Source organism: Ochotona curzoniae, unplaced genomic scaffold (genome assembly GCF_017591425.1).
Source record: "Ochotona curzoniae isolate NIBS_2020 unplaced genomic scaffold, NIBS_Ocur_1.0 contig_280, whole genome shotgun sequence".
Lineage (NCBI taxonomy): Eukaryota > Metazoa > Chordata > Mammalia > Lagomorpha > Ochotonidae > Ochotona > Ochotona curzoniae.
In genome coordinates this window covers 109,373-125,909 of record NW_024465593.1, presented here as the reverse complement: position 1 = coordinate 125,909, position 16,537 = coordinate 109,373, and the positions used below count along the sequence as shown (strand labels likewise).

At 53.0% G+C, this 16,537-nt stretch overlaps 1 pseudogene; it reads right to left on the bottom strand.

Annotated features, from left to right (window-relative positions):
- Positions 1-2,879: 2,879 nt before the first annotated feature.
- Positions 2,880-16,293, bottom strand: LOC121154715 (annotated as a pseudogene).
- Between the last annotated feature and the right edge of the window lie 244 nt (positions 16,294-16,537).

Sequence of the window (16,537 nt, the reverse complement as noted above, 5' to 3'; positions counted from 1 at the left end):
CCTCAACCATGCACCCTGCCCTTGGTCCCTCCACCAAGCTGGCCCCTGCCAACCCTGCTTCTGCTGCTGCCTGGGGTATCTGCCGTCAAGTGCCAGGCACAGCCTGAAGAGCCTGGGCCCTGGCCACACCTCCTCCCCATGCTATAGCTTGGAGCACCTAGCAACCATGCCTTGGACCCAAGTCCTCCAGGTTCTCGCCAGCAGGTGGCAGCAGAGTGCCTCAGCCACAGCTCCACTTTCCAGCCCTGTCTGCACCTCTTTACTCAGTCCAGGCAGCAGGAATCACCTTGGACGCAAACTGCATACTGTGGAAATTAAAAATCTAATATTTCAGTAGAAGATGGCAGCTCAGTCCCGTTCTCCTCGGCCCCCCCTTGCTGCAATCCCACCCACTTTGCTGCCTGTTCTGGGTGCTGGATATTCTGGGTGGGCCCTTGGCTGGCCATTCCTGGTCAGCCCACCTGAACCTGGGTATTGCTAGTGGCCTGATCAGGGGAATCTGAAGCCCCTTCCTCCCCGCCTCCTTCTAGGCACAACTGTCCACCCAGGAAGCCCAAGCAAGGCAGGCAGTAAGCCAGCCTCCACAGCCAGCCTCCTAGCAGGTGCTAGGGTAAAATGGTTCCTCCTTACCCAGAGGCCCAGCTGGTGGTTAACCAAACTCCTCTGACCCTTCAAACCCACCTTGTCTGCCAGGTCTTCCAGACCCCATACCCACTTGTCACACATGTGGTCACCACCTCTGAGGTGCCCCAAAGTCTTAACAGGGATCCAGTTTCCAGACTAGACCCAGAGAGCAACCCTGTCTGCGTTGGGCCCAGCTGTGGCTGCACCGATTCTGGGCTTGAGGCCACAATCACCCTCCCAATGTGGATCAGCGTGGGCGCAGCAGGTGCAGCCCTGCATGTGGGTGTGTCCATCCCATCCACCACCCAGCCTTCAGAGCCCAGATGGGAGCCGGCAGCCCACAAGAGACAGAAGACACAAGTTGCTCGGTTGGTGCTTCTTTAAATCATTTATTTTCTTAAAAAAAAAATTTAGATGTGTACCAGTAGTCTTATTTTGGTTTCATTTAAATGCTCATCTTCAGTGTTATAATGTTTCTTCAGTTTCCAAAGTATAAACAGCAGGCACCGAACAGCAGCATCACTGCCATCACCCCAAAGTCAGCCCCGGAAGGCACTCCTTGAGCTTCCGGGGAGGCGGACACGTGGGCGGCATGCCGGCTCCCCCACACCATTCAACAGGCAGGGCAGGGAACAAACCAGCCAGACCAGCTCTGACTTCCCAACATGCAAGCACACACACACACACACACACACACACACACACACACACACACACACACACACACACACACTGGGCAACTTTCCTGCTGGTCCCCAACAAGCCTCCTGTGCCCCCTTCCTGAGCCCCACCTGTCCCACATTCCTGAGGTGGCCTGCTCTTCTGCACCCTTTCTTGCAGCTCCTTGGAACACAGCACTAGGTCAGGGAGCAGGGTGAGTAGGGGGTGCAGGGAAGTAGGGATGTGACACGGTGGAAGGGGGTGTCACCCTGATGCCAGGAGGCTCCAAGCTCCACAGCAGGTGTTGCTCAGGTCGGCCCTTTTGCTGGAGATCTAGTCCCTAGGAGCCCATGGCTGGGCCCAGGCCCTATGGAAGGAGAGGCAGAGGGAGGAGGGCATTGCAGCTGCATGCATTTGCAGTGCTGGGAGAGGGACAGGGCAGGACAGCGTGTAAGCAAGCGTGCAGTTTCAGGGACTGATGCAGACACCAGATGGATGAGCTTGGTCCAGGAATGGCATGGGTTGACCCTCGGGGTCTCAGGCCTGGAGCTAGCAGGTGTATGGGGACCCTCCCTGCTTGATCCATGCCCTTAGCCCCCAGAGGTGGCCTTCCCTGAGCTAAATTTGTGTGTGGGTGAGTGAGGGGTGGTGCTGACAGGGGCACACAGGGAGAACAGAGCATGAAGCCAGCAGCAAATATTATGAGAAACCCCGGCCAGAGGAGGAAGGTGCTAGTGAGATGAACTGCCAGGGCAGAGAACAACATACCAGGCATTCAAGCTAGACCCAGGAGTCAACAGGCTGAGGCTTAGTGTCCCCCATGGCGTCCACCAGCCTGCCCAAGGGCCTCCTGGGCCTGGGGGCAGGAGCCTTCCTTCTGGGGTGGGGCTGCAGCAGTCACGCAGGCACTGCGGGTGGGTGAGTGGGCGGGCAGGAGCAGAGCATCGTTAAGAGGTAGAACACAGAAGTTAAGTTAGTGGGGAGGAAACTGGGGGAGGGGCCTGAGGATGAGTTCACTGCCACAGTGCCAAAAGGGAGCTGAGCTGGCTGAAGCTGGCGAGTGCACTAGCCTGTGAGTTAAGCCAGGAGAACTGGCGTGGAGCATGTGGGGGGCCTCGCCTAGCACACACATGCAGAGAAAGGCATAGGCGAGCTGGCTAGACTCCCCCATTCCCAGACCCTGCTCTCCTTCCCAGCAAGGGTGGACAGTCCAGCTGTGCTCCCTGGTGCCCAATGGCCCAGGGCTCAGGACTTCAGGACTGCAACTGGATGAGCTTGAGGAGGGAAGGGTGCACCCATCCCTTCCCCTGGCAGCCAATCACTACTCACTTTCAATGGCTTCTTTTCAGAGGCCTCCCCTATCGGGGGTCCTCCCGTCCCACGGAAGAAATCACCCGAAACTTGAGAGAGTCTCCGAGGCGCTTTATTCCGATCTTCCGTTGTGTCCGTTCACTCCGTTGTGTCCATTAAGCCCGTTACGCTCCAGCCCCTCCCCCGCCAAGCCCCCCGCTTAACTGTCAAACCTGACCAATCAACTTAAAGATAACCAAGGCACACTAATCAGGTCAAAGGGCCAATCACAGGGCAGGAAATGGTCAGTGCCCCCAACACTCCCCCATGGCGTCACTACCGTGGGCCCTGCGTTCTCTACGGTCCACCGTGGTGTAGCGGTCTGGGGACAGCAGAGCAGAGGACTATGGCGGGGCACTGTAGGAGCTTGCCAGCACCTGCTGTCGACACTCCCACCGGCCCCTAAATGGGGTAGGGCTGTGGCTGGGCACCGGTCGTCCAGCCAGCAGGCCTTCCCAGCATCAGCCTAGGGCCTCCCATCTGCCTCCCTCCTTTCCACGATCCCTCCCACCTGTCCACCCTTCTTCCCAGAAGCCCCACAGCACCTGCACTCACCCAGTGGGCCACGTATGTCCAGAGGAATCACTTCCAAGCTACCTGCCTTCTTGCTCTCTGCAAGGGTGAGAGCAGGTGTGAGCTGTGGGCTGCCAAGATGGGCTGGGCATCCTTTGCTGCCCACTTCTTGGCACCCCTGCCTGGCCAGCAATGCCCCACCCCCACCCCAGCAGTGGTACCCAAGCAGGTGGTACGTGACCAAGAATCCCCAGGGAGCAGTGATCCAGGTCCCCAGGCCACGCAGAGTCTGGTCTCTCTTCTCCACCACCTTACCACCTGTCAGCCTCTCTCACCCAGGCCCTTGACCACCAATGGCAGCGTGCTGTCATCGAAGCCCTCCCGGGCTCTGTGCTCCCTTAGGCACCTTGCTGGCTACCTCAGCAGCCGAGAAACCACTAGGTATAGACACAACATGGGGGTGAGGTCGCAACACCTTTTCCTGTGGCTGGGACTTGAGCTGGCAGAGGGGAGAGCAGCCCGCACTTGGACACGCCTCCCTTATCAGAACCCTCCCTGAAACCCATCCACCTGCTAACCAGCCCACCTGCCAGCTAGCCCTGCCCACCCCATGCACCTGTTAGCACAGAGAGCACACCACGAGCCTGCAGGAACCATCAGCCATTGTCCAGGCTGTGGGACACGATTTCGTGGATGGTGTTGAGCATGGCCACCACTGTGTCTTCCTCCAGGGTGCAGGGTAGCTTGCGCATTGCTCACTTTTGCACCAGCTCTGCCATGGCCTAGCTCCCTAGGCAGGCCAGGAAGCAAAGACAGGTGTTAGGACACCCTCAGGCCTGTCCCTACAGGAAAAACAGTGTTCCTGTTGTGTGGAAGTGGGTGAGGGACAGTGACAGGAGGGCCCCAGGACATCACGCTGCCATGAGAGCTCCAGAATCACCCATCCTCCACCGCCCTCCCTGCCCCAAGCGTCTCAGCCTGCCGGCTCTTCTCTCACCAATGAGGTCTTTGTTGTGCCTGTCCAGCGAGATGTTCTGCAGTGCGATGGACACGGCCCACACCACCTTGTCTGTCTCAGACTGCAGCAGCTCCACCAGCACCGGGAGCCTGCTCTCCTTGCGCACCATGGTGCAGATGTAGGTGGCTCACTGTGGCAGCTGCTGGGGGATGGAATGCTTAGCGCATCTTGCTCCCTAGACCCCGGCTGTCCCCACCAGCTGGGCTGTACTGTAATCCCCACGCCCGCAGTTCAAGGGCCACTCCTCCCTCCTCCTATTGCCCAGCGGTGGGGTCCCAAGCCTGAGCAGTGCCCAGGGCAGGCCTCCCATCTCACCATCCAATTGCCAGCGCTGATGTTCTGCAGGGCTCTGGTATCTGCCTCCAGGGTATTGAAATTTGGCTCTCCGTGCGGAGGAAGAGCTAGAGTTGCACCACCTCGGGCTGGTACAGCAGCTCAAAGCCTGGGCATGTGCAGAATACCTGCCATCCACAGTCACTCCAGGGCCTCCTCCCTCACCCATCAACCCATGCCTTGTTGGGAGCTCCAGTGGACAGGGAGAGTCAGGGATGGATGGATGTGGAACAGGAAATGTTTATTAACAGAATCACTTGCTCTGGCCACCCCCAGGTACAAAGTGCTCCCATTTCACAGAGGGACAAACAGGCTCCGGTAAGGAGTCCATGGGTTTGGGTCAAATTATGCCTTCTTTTGCTTCTGTTTACTGAAGAACTGGGCAACAAGCTTGCCAACTAAGGAGGCAGGGTCTCACCAGCCACACCCTCTAACAACAGGAATGACTATCCTTCCATCCCTAAAGAACTGAGAGTGCAACGCACGTAGGGACTGCCTCCACCACTACATAACCAGAACTGAGCAACCAGGGCCACGCCGCTAGCAACAGGGCCCGCCTTCCTGGAACACTCATTCTAGGTTCCCCCACAGCTGGCACTCCACATGGTGCACATGCAGGGCTTCCAAGGCGGCCCACCACACCTGCCTGTCCTGTCTCAGGAAGCAGTCTTCCTCTCTACCTGTAAAGCACCCCTCCCACCTAGAATCCCTGTGCCCCCAATGCCTGGGGTTGCTTGGCCACCTCCACCCACTGGGAATCATCTCAGGCATGCCGGATCCGAGGAGACAGCATAGAGCCACAGGAACTCAACAGGTGTGGGATGGACCCACATAACGCCCCATCGCATGGGTCCACAGCCCCTCTCCATTTTTGGGTCTGACTGCACTGCACCACCTAGTTCCCAGCCCAGGTGGCTGTCCCTCAGCCCCACCTCACACCTGCTGTCTGCTGCTCTCTAGGGCTTGTCTCCCCAGCAATTCCCAATCAACTGACCGTGGCATCGATCCTGACTCTGCACAGGTCCCCAAAGACCTCTGGGGAACCCCACACCTCTGATCGCCTACAGAGCTGGGGCCTACTGCAGTGGCACTGGCTTTGCTGCTGGTTACAGGCTCACCTTTAGCAGTTTCCATCTGCTTAGGCAGGTCCAGCGTGTCAAAGTTCTGGTCTGTCTCACCGTCCTTCTTCCCTAGAAGAGAAGGATGGTTAGAGGTGACGTGGCGCCTGGGCTGGGGTTGGGGTGTGGTGGGCAGAAGCATGCCAGGATGGGGGTCTCCTGCATACCCCAGAGAGCACCCTGCATCTGGGGGCAGGCACTGCTTGGAACGATTTGGAGGCCACGGACAGGTGGCCCAGAGAGCAAGGCGGTGGTAGCCATGAGGAGGCCTAGGGCCTGTGGCACCCGCATCACATGCTGAGAGGCACGTCATATGACTCCTCAGGATTCCTGGGCAGCTGTGTGGGCAGGAGCCCAGGCTGAACGGCAATGGGTATAGACAGAAAAACTGCCAGGAATACAACTTGGTGAGCAAGGGGAATGTTCCCTCCTGGCAGGCACCAAGCTGTTCACCTCCAGGCACCCAAGTCACAGCTCCTAACTCCGCCAGAAGGGAGCAGAGCTGAACTCAGATAAGCAGGGGTCCTCCTGTGGGAGCCATTAGACATCTCTGGGGCCATGCACGTGCGCCCTCTCGGTGCTGCCCCAGCCTTCGTTATGTAGTAGAGTCTGAGGTTGCAGGAGCAGCGTCTTGGGCTGGCCTCTCACTCAGCTGCTGGGTGGGGAATGCATTCCTGCCCCTGTGTGCGTGTGTATGTGTGTCCAAGCAGTTGGCATGGAGACAGCGGCCAGGGTGATGTGCCTGGTGGTTGGGGACGGGAATTAAGTGGCTTTCCTGGGTACTCATTGCCCTGCGGTTGTCAAGACAGCGATAGTGTGAGCCCTCTAGCCTGGTTGAGGACAGGGACCATGCAGACACCCAGCTGTCAATCACCTTGATGAAACCAGTCCTCTGGGTGGCCACAGGGAGCACAGGAGAGGAGAGTAGCTTCAGTGGGGGGACCCTCCCTGTGTCCCTTATGTTTCCACTGCATACCCTGGGGTCAGGGTGGTGGGGAGCTAGGCTGAACACCTACGGAAATCTAGGGCTCAAAGGTGCAAACAGGCTCTACAGCAGTAGCTGAAGCCTAGGGGGTGGTGGCCAGAAGGCAGTGCAGGAAGACAGGACATGTCCAGGGGTACTCTGCCAGGTGACAGGCCTGCAGAACCTTCCCCAGAGGTGAGCACAGGTAGGGCCCATCACGGGCTCTCCCTCCTGCCCTCCTCCTCTGCCCTTCCTTGCCTTCTGCCCCCGCTCCATGACACCATGGCCTACACTGCATAGGGGCAAGGCTGGAAATCCCACCCTGGCTTCCCCCGTAGGCTGTTTGCCCTCTTCCTGGCTCTGGGTGAAGAGTCCTCCAGCCCCTTGAGTTGCCTGCTGCCTGGGCACCCTGGAGGGTCTGCAGTCTAGGAAAGGGAGGGATAGGGGTGTAACCAGGCAGGACCCTATCTCACCCACTCACCTTTGGCCTTCTTGCCACTGAAGCAGCTGGCTTCATCCCACCTCTGCTGCTGGGAGTCCGCAGTGGTGCTGCCTGGTGGCCCTGGCTCAGCTTCCTGGTACCTGTCAGCTCCAGGCACCTCCTTGTGTACATGGTACAGCAGGTTCCACATGATGCACACGCAGTTCTCTACTGACTGTGAGAGTCCAAGAGAGTGGAGGTGAGCGTGAGGCAGGACCTCAGGGCACAGGGACACTTACCCTCCTAGCCAGTGTGCCCCCATTGTGCCTGGGAGGCCTGGGAATGGGGAGCAGATACAGATGTGTGAGAATTGGCAGAGAGGGGCTGTGACCATTTCTGGGGTGCCATGCTCAGAACACTACAGACCCATACAGCCATTCTTCTCTATACTGTCCTGGACAGACCCAGTCCCAGCTCCTGTAGCGGCTGGCTCCTAGACCTTCAGCAGGAAGCTACGAGCCCATCCCCACTCTGTCCCACCCACCTTGTTATCCTTGTCCTTCTTGCCCATAGCCGACTGAAGGGCATACAAGATTGCATCCACCAGCCCCTCACACTCCCTGAGCATCTGCCAAGCCTCGGCGCCATCTGAGCTCACATTCCTGGGAGGCCAATGGAAAGGAAGATGCTGGTGAGTCCCCAGCCTCCACCAAGGGGCCTTCTCCAGCCTCACCCCCCTCCCGCCCTGGCTTGCTTGGAGGGCTTGTGTTCCTCCCCAGAATGGACTTTGCCACAACCTAGCACCTCCCCGAGGGACATGGCAGCTTCTAGGATAATTTGGAAGGGACAGAGGTGGCCCAAGGAATTCCTGACCACACTGAGTACTCCCCACGCATAGCCAGGAAGAATATCAGGGACCCAGGGTGGTGGGCATGGTTTGGGCTGGCACTGCCCACTCCTCAAGAAGCCAGATGTGTTCTTGAAGACGGCTATCCCCTCGGCATCCCTTGGCTTAGATTCCTCGTTGGGCTCACGCTCCCAGCCGGAATGGGGCACAATGACCTCGTGCGTGAGGGTCTGCAGGCCTTGGTCCATGATGACCTTCTTCAGGGGCTCGTATGATGACAGGTTCCAGAGGGTGCCTGCGGGTGCCACCGATTGCTGCCTGTGCACTGACCCAAGTCCCTGCCCTTCCTGGGAGCCTCCATGCCACTCAGGACCTGCCACCTTCCTTGTGCCCAGGTTGGCATCAGGAAGACTTTAAGAGGCATTGAAGGCCCTCCTGATTCAGGCCAGAGAGGCAAGGAGAACTGAGCAGCCGCTTCCAGCTTGGGGACAAGGAACTATAGAAGCACTGGGTGCAGTGGGGCAGGGAGGTGGGCAAGTCAGATACCATCTCCTCCCTGCCACCTTCTGTCCACAGGGCCTTGTAGATGGTCATGTGATGCCACTGGGGCAGGAGGAGGTCTGCAGTGCCCTGCTGTGACTGGGGGACCTGTCTTACCCTGCCACCTGACTAAACTGTCCCAGCAGTCCGCACTCCTGGCCACCAGGGTGTTCACCACGGCCTCCCCAATCCCAGACTAAGCCACTACTCTCTCTGTTCTACTCCTAGGGGATGTGGAGTTGGGGTCACACAGATGTGGCCAGGTGCCACTCACCAGTGATGAGCTATGGAACCTCGTTGTCCTGGGTGGCCCACAGCAGGCACACCAGGGCTGGTGGCCCAGTGTCGGATGGCAGCCTTGTTGTCTGTGTCCTGGCCATAGGAGAGGTTGCACAGGTCTGTACAGTGCAGTACAGTGCCCCGCAGTGCCTGGCGCTGCACCTCTGCTTGCGGGTGATCCAGCAATGCCAAGACCAGTGGCATCCCCTGCAGCTGCCATACACGTTGCTTGACATCTTCATTCTCAAAGCACAGGTGTTGCAGGTAGGCAACTGCATTGGCCTTCATGGGGTGCCACAGCATGGTCAGCACCTCTGGCAGCTCTGGGTCCTGCGTGCATGGCTCCTTGAGGCACTGTACACTGAGGGCGAGCATTGGACCACCTGGTCCAGAATGCTGAGTCAGCCCCATTTGGGCTGGGCCAGGGTTGCCATCATTGCGGGGAATGGAGCCCACTCCTCTAGCAGCAGCTCGCCAGCAGTGCCATCATCTGCCACGTCTTCGTAGGTCCTGTGCACGTAGGTCCTCATGAACCACCTGATGCCTACTCCTGGGGACCAGGGTCTCTGTGATGGAGCAAGGCTGGGCCAGAGGCACTGGTACCCTGGCTCCTAATACAAAAGCCAGTCTGGGCAAAAACCGATCAGGACAGAGTTGGAGTTAAATCCATCTGTCACTCACTCTCTCCAGCAGTGCCTCCAGGATCCCTGCCCTGCCTGCAACACCCCCATCTCCAGCTGGCACCAGGATGCAGCAGGGCTGGGGGGGGATGGAAGTAGATGACCCTCCCTAGATTAGGCTCTCCCAAGAAGAACACCCATCGGGGGTACTGAGGCTCTCAGGGGTCCCCTGTGGGTTGCAGTCTCTTTCCAGGAAGCTAAGAAGGGTAGGAGGGCTTGGAAGAGGGGGATCAGTGACTGGCACTAGGGCCTGCTCTGCAGGTATAGAAACTTGGGATCCTCAGAGGATACCAGGGGAAGGCCCAGGGTCCTTGGGTTCCAGGGGGAGGAACTCCAGAGCCTCTAGGGCTCAGGCCTCATTCGTTAGAAAGCTGTCAGGTGGCTTCTCAGTCTAACACCCACTCTCCTGTGTGCCTGCACTTACAAGAGCCAAAGTCAGGACATGTCCATGCATGCTTGACCAACTCAACACCCGCAGTTTCATTGAGGATGCAGAACATGGACTTCCTGGAGGAACTGGCAGCGATTGCTGGCTGTCAGGGTGGGAGGGATAGGGTTAGGGTGCTCACCTGGCACGCAGTCCGTGTCTTCCTCAGCCCTTCTTCGAGTGGCTGTGCCCTAGTTGGGGGACCGACTTGTGGCCACCCTCGTCATCATTGGCCAAGGCTCTGCCTGGAAGCACTCAGGCAGGGAGAGGCCCCCTGGGAATTTCTGGGGGCATAGGAGCAGGATAGCTGGGTCATATGGCAGGTTAATTTGCAATTCTCTAAACACTCTTCATACTGATTTCCATAGTGGTTGTAGTAGCCTACACTCTTGCCATCAGTGAAGGAGGGTACATTCTCCCCATATTCACACCAGCAAGTGTTATTCGTAGAATTCTGAGTGTAGACCAAACTCACTGAAGTTAGGTGGAACCTCAATGTGGTTTCCTGTTTTTCTTTTTTGAATTTTTATTTTAATTGTTGAATTTTATCATACAGCTATGTATAGTCTGGGATTCTCCTCCCCACCATTTCCAACCCCCGATCAATTTTCCCATATTGTCATGACAGTACATTTCTTCATAAGGAGTTACAATTCCATCCGTCTGCTCTTTAAGTGCTTTCCTTTGTATCTCTCTGAAGCCTAGGGAGACTGGCCATCTATTCATGTCTGTTAGTCGTTTGAATCTGTTCTTTTGAACAAATGTCTGTTCATTTCCTTCACCCATTTCTTCACTGGGTTGTTTGTTTTCCTGTTCCTGGGTTTCTGAAGCTCTTTGTAAGTTCTGGATTTTAGTCCCCTACCAGTTGTGTAGTGTGCAACTATTTTCTCCAATTCTGTTGGTTGCTTCTTTTCTGTATTATTTCCTTTGCTGCACAGAAGCTTCTCAGTTGATGTAGTCTACTTGGGTTTTTTGTTTGTTTGTTTTTTGTTTTTGTTTTTGGCTTTGGCTTTGGCTCTCTAAGCTTTTGGTGTCTTTTCCAAAAACTTTTCCTGATTCTTGTATCTTGTCACGTGCTTGTTGTGTTTCCTATAATAGTCTGATGGGTTCTGGGTGTAGATTTAGGTCCTTGATCCATTTAGAGCTGATTTTTGTATGCTGTGACAGGCGCAGGTCTTGCTTCTTACCTCTGTAGGCTACAATCCAATTGTCCCAACAACATTTGTTGAAGTGACCAGGATTTTTCCCTGGATTGTTTTCAGATTTCTTATCAAAGATTAGTTGGCTATATATGTGTTGTCTCCCTTCTGGCGTTTCTATTCTGTTCCATTGATCTTCGTTTCTGTATCAGGATGAGACTTTTGATGGTCACTGCTCTGTAGTATGTCCTGAGGTCTAAATTGTGATTCCTCCAGCTTGATTTTTATTCTTCAGGATAGCTTTGGCTATTCGTGCTGTCTTGTGTTTTCAGATGAACTTTGCTACCTTCTATTTTTGAGAAGAATGTTATCGGGATTGTGATTGGTAATGTGAACATATTGAATGTGTGGGGATTATGAATATGGTAATATGGGTGTTTTGATGATGTTGATCCTGCTAATCCAGGAACAGGGTAAGCTTCTTCATCTTTTAATGCCTTCTATATCTTCTTAAAATGTTCTATAGTTTTCATTATAGAGGTCTTCCACATGTTTGGTTCTCCTAAGTAGAGGATTATGTTTGCAAACAGGAATTCCTCATTTCCAACTTGAATTCCTTTAATTTATTTTCCTTGCCTAATAGCTCTGGTAAGGTCTTCCAACACTCTATTGAAAAGCAGTGGTGAGAGTGGACATCCTTGTCTAGTTTCAGATCATAGTGGAAAGGATTCAAGTCTTTTTCCATTTAGTATGATGCTGGCATTGGGTTTTTCATAAATTGCTTTGATTGTGTTATAGAATGTTCCTTTTATGCCTATCTTAAGGTTTTCAGCATGAAGTAATGCTGGGTTTTATCAAATGCCTTCTCTGCATTTATTGAGATGAGATCACATGGTTTTTGTATTTCAATTTGTGGATGTGATGAATCATATTTATTAATTTGTGAATGTTAAGCCATCTCCACATGCCAGGGATGAATCCCATGTGGTCTAGGTGAACGATCTGCCTGATGTACTGCTGGATCCTATTGGCCGTGTTTTGTTGAGGATCTTTGCATCTATGTTGACCAGGGAAATCAGTCGGTAGTTCTCCTTTTGTTGTCTCTGTCTGGTTTTAGTATTGAGGTGATATAGGCTTCCCAGGAAAAGTTTGGAAGAATTCCCTCACTTTCTCTTATTTGGAAAAGCTTGTGGAGAATTGGGGTAATTTGGTCTCGAAACCTTTGGTAGAATTCAGAGGTGAAGCCATTTGGTCCAGCACTTTTCTTGGTTGGGAAGGCTTTAATAAATTAGTGGTTCAATTTTAGTCCATGCTATAGGTCTATTTAGATTATTAATTACTTCCTAATTCAACTTCTGCAGAGTGCATGTGTCCAAAAATCTGTTTCTTCTAGGTCTTCTGATTTGTTGGCATGTAGTTGCTTGTAATAGCTCCCAATAATTCTCTGTGTGTCTGAGGTTTGTCTTGTTACTATTCCTTTTTCGTCTCTGATGCTATTGATGCATATGTTCGCTCTTGTGTTTTTTGATTAGTTGGGCTAGTGAAGAATCTCTTTTGTTGATTTTCTCAAAGAAGCAGCCCTTTGATTCATTGGTCTTACGTATTGTTGTTTTGGTCCCTACTTGGTTTACTTCCTCCCCTATTTTGGTAATTTCTTATTTTCTACTGCTGTTGGGATTGCTTTGCTGTTGTTTTTCTAGTTCCTTCAACTGTAAGGTTTACTCATTTACTTGGCGCCTGTCCAATTTCTTCACATAAGCATTGATTGAGATACACTTTCCTCTTAACACCGCCTTGACTGTGCTGATTTATTTTGTTTGTTTCAAGCAATGTTTAAATTTCCCCTTTCATTTCCTCTCTAACCCATTACTCTTTTATAAATGTGTTCTAAGCATCAATAACCATCTTCCTATGACTCGAATTTCATCTAAAAGTTAACAAATCTTCTTACTTTGCTGTGAGCAAAACATTTGTTACTCTGATAGGAGCCTTTTCCAAGCTGATGTGTTCTTATCCTTAGTGTCTCAAACTAATCTTGTTCAGTCATATTACAGCAAGTTAGCATGAGTTGTTTTGGGTGCAAGAAATTTTTGTATTCTTGTACAGTTTCATAATGCATATTGTATCCAAATTTTGAAGACACTTAGAAATATTAACAGAGGAGGTAAGGGGAGAGGAGAGGGGGAGGAGAAGATGAGAGAGAGAGAGAAGAGAAAGGAAAGAAGAGAAAGAAAAAAAAGAAGAAGCGGGCAGTGATAGAGACAGGAAAATAATTACAAGAATGAATTGGCTCATAAAGTTAGGGCGGCTGAACCGTCTCAAGATGTTTACTTAACACGCTGGAAGCCAAGGGCACCCAGTGGTGTAATTCTATTCCCAATCCAAATGGATCAAACCCAGAAGAGGCAATACTCCAAATTCTACTTCCAAAACTGGTCAACTTGGGAGCCCAAAAGAAACCATTTTCTCAGTTTCTGTCTGAAGGCAACTTTTTATGGAAGGACTTTCTACTGTGCTGCATATATTAGATTCTCATTAAGATTAAAATACTAGTGCCCGGCACGATGGTGCAAGTGGTTAAGGTCCTCGCCTTGCACGCCCGGGATCCCATATGGACACCGGTTCTAATCCCGGCAGCCCCACTTCCCATCCAGCTCCCTGCTTGTGGCCTGGGAAATCAGTTGAGGACAGCCCAAAGCTTTGGGACCCTGCACCCATGTGGGAGACTGGGAAGAGGCTCTTGGCTTCAGATCGGCATAGCATCGACCGTTGTGCTCACTTGGGGAGTGAATCATCGGACGGAAGATCTTCCTCTCTGTCTCTCCTGTCTGTATATCTGCCTTTCCAATTAAAAATAAACATTAAAAAAGATTAAAATACTAACTAGTGAGTGAGGAAAATTCCATCTATCAGAACAAAATTGAACTACAGCTAACCCTAGAGCCATGGATAGCTTTGTGAAATCTTAGTGAAATCTGAATCCACAGCTTCAGGACCAACCTAGTGCAGCACTGTCATCTCACATTGTTCTGTCACAGACCCAACTTTCCTGGTGGGTATCTGCAGCCACTTGCTAGGGTAAACATTGACAAGATGTTTGGAGATTTCACTATGACTGGCATCCATTTGCATTGAGGATATGTCTCCATGACACATCCATTTGCATGGAAGAGATGATAACAGGTGGGTTCTATGCAGAGGAACATGGGATACAGATGGGGTCACATGCTGCCTGCCTCAGCTGAGCTGTACCAGCAGACCCATCTTCTGGTCTCTGTAATCCCCAGGAGGGATGATGCTGGCCTGCAGCTTCCTCTCACCATGGCTCAACACCTTCAGCAGGCTAATCTCTAGGCATTATGATCAGCCATATGCAGCACCTTTCTCGTCCCCCTTCATTGGCTCTGTGGCAGTAACAAGAATCCTCTTCTCCTTTTGGGTTTGGCAGCAGAGCAGCTCCTCTTGTGTGTGGCCTTTCTAGGATACAGAGCAGGCAGGGGCTACCTGACCATTCCCCAGAGACAGGGCTCACTAGTCCTGGAGTTCCTACTTTCTTGACTTCCTTGCCATGGGACTGCCCTTTGTAATCTGACCTTCCATCAGCCTTCTGGAGTACCTAGTTCCTCTCAGTGTTTGGACTCAGTTTTTCTGCCTGCAGTTTGCAAAAGGAGGCAGAGATCTTTCTTAGCCTTTTCCATTCACTTCCATTGATTGAGGCTCATTCATGTTTCAGAGAGCAGGCTGCTTTCCTCAAACTAGTAGTTCAACTATAAGTCTCACCCAGAAATAACCTCACACCCAGCAGAATGCTTGATGGAACAGTTAGACACTCCGTTAACCAGTCAAGTTGACCAGTCAACCATCACAATTATCAACAGTCACACAGAGCAGGAGATTGGATTTTGAGTTCAGTGGTTCAGTTGGGGGGATCCCCACAGAAACCTCACCTGAGATGACTGAAGACATCCTGTGTGTGCCAGCCAGTAGGGGGTCTGATTTAGTCTGTCACCCACATCACAATGGTGGTTGCAGTCACCTAGACAGTTTTGAACCCAGCCATAACATACGTATATTAATGGATGCTACAGCCCAGTCCAACACTGCTCACCACATGCACATAAGCAGGAAATGCAGCCCAGTCAGAGCAACCCATAATCAATTCCACCAGTCCTCCCTCCAGCCTCGGTTCCTGCACATGCCGGGTTTACAGCAGACTGGTCCAGTCTGTCCCGCATCCCATTCGGCTCTTGTACGCACCCATGGGTACTGCAGCCTAGCGCAGTGCAACTGACTCCACTATCCAGCCCATACTTATGCTAGTGGGTGCTACTGCCTGGTCCAGTCAGGCCAACTCCCAGCCCTAGTTCTTATGCTCACCAGTCAGAACTACAGCCCAGCAGAGGCATGACAACAGTTTCTCTACTAGGCCCACTCTCAGCCCCGGATCTTGCATTTTCCACTTTGTCCTGCAGTCCAGCCTAACAGAACCTGCCTGCAGCCCAGACATTTGCCAGCAATGCTCCACAAACCCCAGACAGCCTGCAGTTGCTGTGGCTCATGCACGCAACAGTGGATACAACCATTAAATCCAGCCTGGCTCTCCCATTAAACCGAGCCTGGTTCTCCCTCTAACCCGGCTGTATGCAGACTAATGCCATGGCCCATCCAGGCATGGTCTAACTCACCTCATCATTTGCCAGTGGATGCTGCATCCTCCCTGAGCTATGCCTGTCCCCAGATCCAGCTCATACTGGTAGGTGCTACAGCATAGCCCAGCCCAACCAGCTCCCAGTCATAACACTAATGTGAACTGACTTTTGTTGTGGCTCAACCCAACCTCTCCTGCTCTCTGTGCTGGTTCTCACATCTGCCAGTGAATGCTATAAAATGACCCAGCCTGGCCCACATGTATATATACTAGCAGGTATGGTAACCTGGCCTGCTCTAGGCTCAGTTCTTGTACTCACCAGCAGGGACTATGTCCTGAAAGAGGAGTTCCCCAAGCTCCTCTATCAGGCCACCTCTCAGTCACAGATGTCACACACACTGGTGAGATCTTGTCTCAGCCTAACTTGGCCCATTTCCTGTCCTGGCAACTCCAGTGGCCTTGCCCATCTGGTGTACACCCATTCCAGCTGTTACCAGGGTGTGCTACAACCCAACCATGCCATGCCTGGCCCACTCCCAGACCCAGCTCTCATGTGGTTTAGCAGGTGCTGAGATCTATCCCAACCTGTCCTACATTCACTCTGGCTCTTGCAACCACTAGCAGGTGCTGAATCCTAGTTCAGTCTGGCACACCCAGAACCAATCCACATCCATGTCAAGGATCCTAAAGCCATGTCCAGCCCAGTTGACCCACCCGCACCAGAGCCTTCATGCTCACAAGTGGGAATTGAAGTTTACCCAGGGTGTTCCCTAAGCTTCCCAACACAGCCTGCTGGTAGTCACAGGTCTTCACAGGTCTCCATGGTCTAACCCCTGTCTTTGCCATTAGATGCTACAGCATGGCCTGCCCAGGCTGCCCCACCCCAGCTGTCACTGGCAGCCACTGTAGCCTAGAACAATCCACCCTGTCCCCACCTCTGGCTTTCATGCAGACTGGTAGGTGTGATAGTCTTGCA